Source organism: Lissotriton vulgaris, chromosome 12 (genome assembly GCF_964263255.1).
Source record: "Lissotriton vulgaris chromosome 12, aLisVul1.2, whole genome shotgun sequence".
In the NCBI taxonomy this organism is placed as follows: domain Eukaryota; kingdom Metazoa; phylum Chordata; class Amphibia; order Caudata; family Salamandridae; genus Lissotriton; species Lissotriton vulgaris.
Window position 1 is genome coordinate 775815288 of NC_141700.1, and position 7060 is coordinate 775822347.

A 7060-nucleotide genomic window follows, 5' to 3' on the forward strand; every position below is an offset into this window, starting at 1 on the left:
ATTTACCTCCTCTGTGCACCGCAAGTCCTTAGTTGACATATGAAGGCTTTGTAACTCAGACATTCGAAAATATAGATTTTACTCACCCCCTCACCACTGACAATCCCGTATAGACTATCATTTTTTTAGTAATTCTGTATCTCAAAAAGTTTCCCATTCTGAAATTGGTTCCATTCTGATATCAGATCACGCTCCAGTTTTTGCTGATTATGAATTGATACCTTTGTCCCCTCTGCAGGTAGATGGCATTTTAACAATATAATATTATCTGATCCGAAGTTTACAAGCCAATTTACCTCCTTTGCCTCTGAATTATTTTCCTTCAACTTTACCCCAAATTCTTCTCCTGTAATGGTTCGGGATTCTTTTAAAGCTGCTGCCAGAGGCTTCATTATCAATTTTGTCTCTCAAAAGAAAAAAGCTTTCGAGGCTAAAAATTCTCAGTTGCTTGCCAAGATCAAACAACTTGAATAATCTTATTCCCACTCGAACTCTGAATCTGCGTTAAAAAAATCTTATTGAAGCAAAATTCACTTTTAACGAAATATCTACTGAAGCTGCATCTTCTTATCTTTTAAAAAGCAGCACTTGTTATTATGGAGGTCAAAATAAGATGGGGAAATTATTAGCTAAGTACTTGAAAATAAGACATGAAAGGACTAAAATAGAATCTTTACGGAATAACACAGGTATATCTCTTTTTAAAGATAATGATATTTTGAATAACTTTGTTACTTTTTACAAAAATGTATATTCCCCTGAACAACAACCAAATCCAATTGATATGTCTACTTATTTTCAATCCATCAAACCCCCTTCATCATATGAGATTGACTTCTCTTCTTTAGAAAATGACATTACTCTTTCCGAAATCACACATACAGTCTCGATACTGAAAAGATGAAAAGCTCCATGCCCAGATGGATTTACCATTGAATTTTACACTCATTTTGCAAATCTCCTACTCCCTCATCTTTTATCACTTTTTAATACCTTCATCACGGCTGGCTCTTCGTCTGGAACATTTCAAGAGGCCATGATCTGTTTAATACCTAAAGAGAATAAAGATCCTTCTCTCTGCAAAAATTATCAGCCAATTTCCTTAGTTAATCTGGATTATAAGAGCTTTGCGAAAATTCTGGCACTCCAAATTAATCCTATTTTACCTAATCTCATTGACCCAGAACAATCCAGAATTGTAAAAGGTTGTCTTTCATCTGATTACTCCAGTGTCTTTTTTAATATTCTCGGTAAAGCGTGGCAGCCGATAAACAGTGAGACCACCCAGGTGAAACTGAGAATTAACGCTAAGAAGGTGACTTGACCATAATGCAATCAGTTAACTAGTTGCGACCCGAAGGTTCAGCGGTGAAAGGATGTCTACAACCAAAGTGTACCTTAATAGTGGAGGCCTTAGACCATTCCATGTTGCTCTGAAGGATCACTGACAAGGAATGACGGTTCGACAGTGCCGGTAGTTAAACCGGACGGGGGAGCGTGCGTAGAGTGCACGCTGCCGTTCATAGAGTTTAAATCGAGCCCAGAGGCTCAGAGCGCCATCCGGTTCTCTGGCAGATGTGCACGACCCGAGAAGGGATAGCAGATAACTAATCCCTCATGTTCCGAGTGTGTAAACGCAATGTGGATACAATATGTACAATAAATGCGAGTGTGTTTACACAATATGGATACAATATGTACAGTAAATGCGAGTGTGTTACACAATATGGATACAATATGTACAATTAATGTGAGAGGTGGACACAGTAGAAGTCCGTTCAGAGTGCATGACATTATATATACAATTAAAATCAATATGAATCGAGTGGCAAAGATTACAATAGTGAATATATTTATATATATATAGTGTTAATACAATAGTTGACATATATACACAAATGCATTGATTTGGACAGAGGGAAATATGTATTATGGCAATCCTATGTGTCGCATAAAGAGGTACGTGGGCAGTTAACCGGTTAACCGGTTGAGTCCCTATTCTAGGTAGAAACAGGGAGTACCCTGCAACCATGGGGCCATTTACATATATCCTGAGGGGTGTGAAGTGGGGACACATTGGTCATTGTGTATCTCCCGCTAGCTGATTACACTATGTATTCAGGGTGCAATTCCTGATTAGCAAATGCGCAGACCGGCTGCAATTTCCTCATGATTATGTGTGAGGCAACCTTCTCTTGGATTAATATTTACCTGGGTGCATCTTAGTTTACTGCAATGCTGCAGAATGCAATATTTAATTTTCTGTGTTGTCAGTAAAATAAGATGCGCCACACAGGGATCGCCATTAGTGGATCATTTCACAAAATTTGGACACAATGCGGAAAGCCTGAGATGGACTTGAGGGTTTGACTGGGACGAGTGTAATCCTACAAGGGTCTAGCGTGAAGCTAATCGGCTTGGCTAGTTTGTTACAAGCATTCACACTGAATTGGATAATAGGTGCATGTGGGTTAGAACGCAATGATTGGTTCTGAAATTAATATACACAAAATCCTATTTATTATTAACGGTGTGAAAGTTTATAACATTCTGGATAGAATATCTCCATAAGCGATGTTAACAAGGATCGTAGATGAAAGAAGTCCCGATAATATAATACAGATGGACATAAACTATTGGAAGGGGTCGTATTTGCAGTGAGCGAAACAATATGTGAATATAATAAACAAACACAAGGGGCTCAATGAGAAAGAAATTAAAATAATTGAAATGATAAAGGATTGATCAAGTTTGAACTATTTTGACAGTCGAAATCTATATTCGACAAAGACTAAGTTTTATTTTTAATATTAACTGAAAAGGAGGGAAAAAGGAAAGCAAGCACCGAGCACAATATTGGAAAGTTCACTATTGGGAAGAACATCAGACAATCAGTTATGAAAAACAGAATTGGTCTACTGTAAATATAATGAGTGAAACCTAAGGTAAGACAAGAGATGAGGGGATCATTAGGAATAGGAATTTCCTTTGAAAACAATATTTTAAATATTTTGTAATATACCTGTATGTTTTATATGCATGCAGGGACCTGCCGGTGCTAAATGGACCAGAGAAAGACCTAATATAAAGGGGACTCTTCCTTTAGAACGCAAGGGATACGATCTAAAAATAGGATTAACTAAAGAGGTTATCTTTCCAATGTAAGTCTTATTAGAAATATGAATTTCATCAGTAAAAAGAAGCTGGTGTAGAAAAGGCTGATTGTATAGGATCTCTCTCTCTCTTTCTTCAGAGATAGAAGGGACGTGATAAGATTAGATATCGACCGAACATGATTTTATAAACTTTTCTGGATTTAATTCGATTTTTTATTACTTTGTATACACTCTCAAATGGAGTATATATATATCAAATATTTTTTATATACTGATGATTTATTAAATATAATAAAGAGTGACATTTTTACATCAAGCAGGATCCAGTATATTGATAGTAGTGCTGATGATAATTTGCATGTGGTTTTTGCTATACAAAGAATATTATATAGAGCTAGTTTCACAAAAGGGATCTATTATGGTTTTCATGAATATTGAACCCTGTCCCTTTTGTTAGAAGGGTAACCCTCTCACAATTGTGGATTCTGATGTGAAGATATCACCCTTGGTTTGATTTCTGTATTTTGGGCCTTGGAGAAATTTAAATTCCGTCTGCGTAATTTGAGTCATTGCGGGAATTTCCCGTTACCATGTGTGCAAAATGACAGATTTGCATTTTGCACAGTTACATGTACTTTTGCTTCATTTTCCAGTGATTACATGAAATTAAATGTTTTCTTACCCTTTTTTTTTAAAAAGCATAATGATGCAATACTTGGGGATGCCATAACTAGACCTGACTTGATATCATTTCTAGTGATTTGATTAATTCAGGAATTGGTTAATTTTCAGCATGAAAACATCATACCTCTTATTGGTCCTAGGATGTTTCAAACATGTCTTGTTAAGGTGAAAAAAATTCTGTAACTGCAGTGCACAAACACATATGGGGACAAAGAGCGCGTGTCATCTGTAATCACCCCAGGGTGTTAACAACCATTGTCCTAGAAGACGCGTACAGAGGAGGATGTGGGTCGAGTCTAGACTGTCACTTAACAGTTGACCTGTCTCTCAACACTCGCCCACTTCCACCTCACATACCCGAGATGCCTTCCTCCATCGCACAGTTTGTCGGTTGCTTGATGAGTGCTTTTATGGATTTTTGGAATCCGAATGAAGTCAATTTTGAATTGAATTGAATTGAGTGCCTGCCTCTGCTAGGGGCGACAGACAGCGTCAAACTTGTGCCTCAATCGCTAGCAGAGCAAAAAACCTCATTGCTACTGTCAGGGGAAAGGCTGGCCTTATGTGAAAGGCCACTCTAGCCACAAGCATAGAGGCTTGAAGTAGGAGTGGGGGGGGGGGGGGTGTGGCAGCACCCACAAAATAACAATGCTAGAGTTCTTTTTACAACAAAGTTGGGGCCATATTACAGAAAGTGCCCTGGGGGTGATGGGCATGTGTGCCCACCTTTGGTGCTCACGGGGCACTTTGGTATTACAGAAGGAGCCGCAGATGCTTGCACGGCCCCTTATGAATTACAGATAGCGCTTGTACACATGAAGCGCCACAGCAACCTCAAGAGGGCATTCTCTCACTTGCATGGGGGCATGGCCTCTATGCAAATTAGGGAATATCTTTACCTCTGCGTCTACACCATATTATGGACGCAGGTGTAAAGCCAAAGAAGCTGTCAGGAGATGCCCTGAAAGTGTGCAACAAAAAGTGGGGCACTGCCAGTATGCCCCTGATGGAGGCCCTCTGGAGGGGAGAAAGAGGATCCTATGAACCCCAGACTTCTCCTTGTAGACAGATGCAGTGACTCACTTCACCCTCCTGCAAAAGGGATTTCTAATCTCTCTTTAAAGTGCAGGCGTGTTGCCGCCTGAAATACAAAGCGGCTTTGAAGCAGCCACTCAGTATTTCACTTGAATGTGCTGCCCCCAGGGCATATTCACTCTAGGTGGGTGCATTTTCCCTGTTTGAGCATAACACACCTAGCTAAAGAAGCGCAGTGGCGCAAACAGCAAAAGGGTTCTCTATGTGTAATAGGACCCTTGGTGTTTACTTTACTTTCTGTGACTGCAAAGGCAACAATCTGGTTGAGGTACAGGGGGTAAATGAAAAGCCTGTAGGATTTCAATGTTTTTGTAAGACACAACAACATTTGAATAGCTGTAAATGAACTCTACAAGTTTCAACATATACCAGCAGTAAGGCAAGCACAAATGAAGCAAATTGTTTGGGTAATTCTAAAGTCTGATGGAAACAATGATTTTGCTGGACATCAAGCTGTATTACCCTCGATGTACCGAAATGAGACACAGAAACTGTACTGTATGTATATATAAACATCTGTTTAATAAAAAATTGTGAAATAAAAAAAAACAAATCTAGACACTTTGGAGGCGATTATGATGGCTGACGGACCTGAGTCTGTACGCCACCATAGAGTAGGAGGGAACCTCCGCATTGCCTGCGGAGTTCCCTCCTGTGCAATTAGGATGTGACCGCCACCCTGGCGGTCACATCCTCAATCTTTAACATTGCGGCGGGTACAGCATCAAGCTGGCAAAGCAGCAGGCACCGTCCTTTAATACAAGCTTGGTTGGGAGATTTTTTTACAAAAATTTAATAATTCTGAAAATTTGAGCTTGATTAGTATCCTTAAATTTGATTATAAAATCACTGATCAGTCTGAAGCATCACCTATGCCCGTGCACCATACAGGCTCCATGCAGGACCTGTGGAGCATCTAGGACAACTGAAGATATCTCTCTTGGAGTGAAGGAGTCACTCCCCTGTGACCACAGGCACCACATTGCAATTGACTGGTCTGCTCTTCCTGAGCTCCTACGGACTCTGAAGGCTCCAGCAACACAGAAGGTGACTTTCCAAGTCCCTTGAGGTCTGAGCTGCCTTCTCATCAAGTTTGAGGACAGAATTCCTTGTGGTGGCTAAACTACCCATACCCTTATGCACCACATACCTTTGCAAGTGCATATGTTTGTTGGCATTTTCAAAACAAGTGCACTAGGCTCACAGTAGCCCTGACCTCTGGCACCATTTCCAACAAAGAACTCCAGTCTCATCGCACCTAGTGCTCCGTGGGCTTCCGCTTTGTGAAACTGCTTGAGGTCCCCTTGTGACTCCTGTGCCGCCAGCCTGTGGGTCCTCATGAGGGTCAACACTATTTTTCTTGGGCTCCCCTGGTTGCTCTATGCCTGCCCTGACTCCCTATGTTTAGTGAGTCTCCTGGACCTTGCTGGTCCGATACGTAACCTTTCTTGATCTTCTTTGTGGTTGCCGCTGCCAAGGCTTGTTTGTAATCCAGCCAGACACCGACCCCTCAGCACTCGACATCCTTCCTGGGACAGCTCATATCCAGCTCCTGGTTGACCTCGACATCTCCTGGTCCCGGTGGCTGCAGAGGCAAGAACCCCCTCAATGCACTTGAGGCACCTGACATCACTGGGCATTCGGCTACAGAGCCCCGGATCACTCCTGAGTGACCCAGACTCAGTCCCCTCAGCTTTTAGGTACTCTTAATCCCAAATCCACCTTTGGGATCCAACAGACACTTTTGTTCTTCCCAGCAGTGACTCTTCCTTGAAGTCCTCCATTGAGATCGACAGCGGTTTCCGACACCACTTCCGCCCTATGCATCCGGCTTCCCTGGGATAGGTAACTCTGGCACAACATTATCCATGGGTGAGGTGGCTCTTCAACCTACTAGGATCCAAAGGGCTTCCTCGTGATCCACTGGGATGGGTCCTTAAACTTTAAAAAGTGCAACCGCGACTCTCCCATAGAATTGTACGGAACATGCTGTCGGGTTCCCACACTGCACCCATCCTCCGTGGGGTCCCTACTTACTCACCTTGGGCGGTTACCTGGGGTCCTAGTGATTCTAGATCCTCTAGACACTGTCTGGACTCGAGTTGTGGTTCTTATATCACTATTCTAGTATATGGTTTGGTCTCCCCTGGAGCCCACTGTGTATT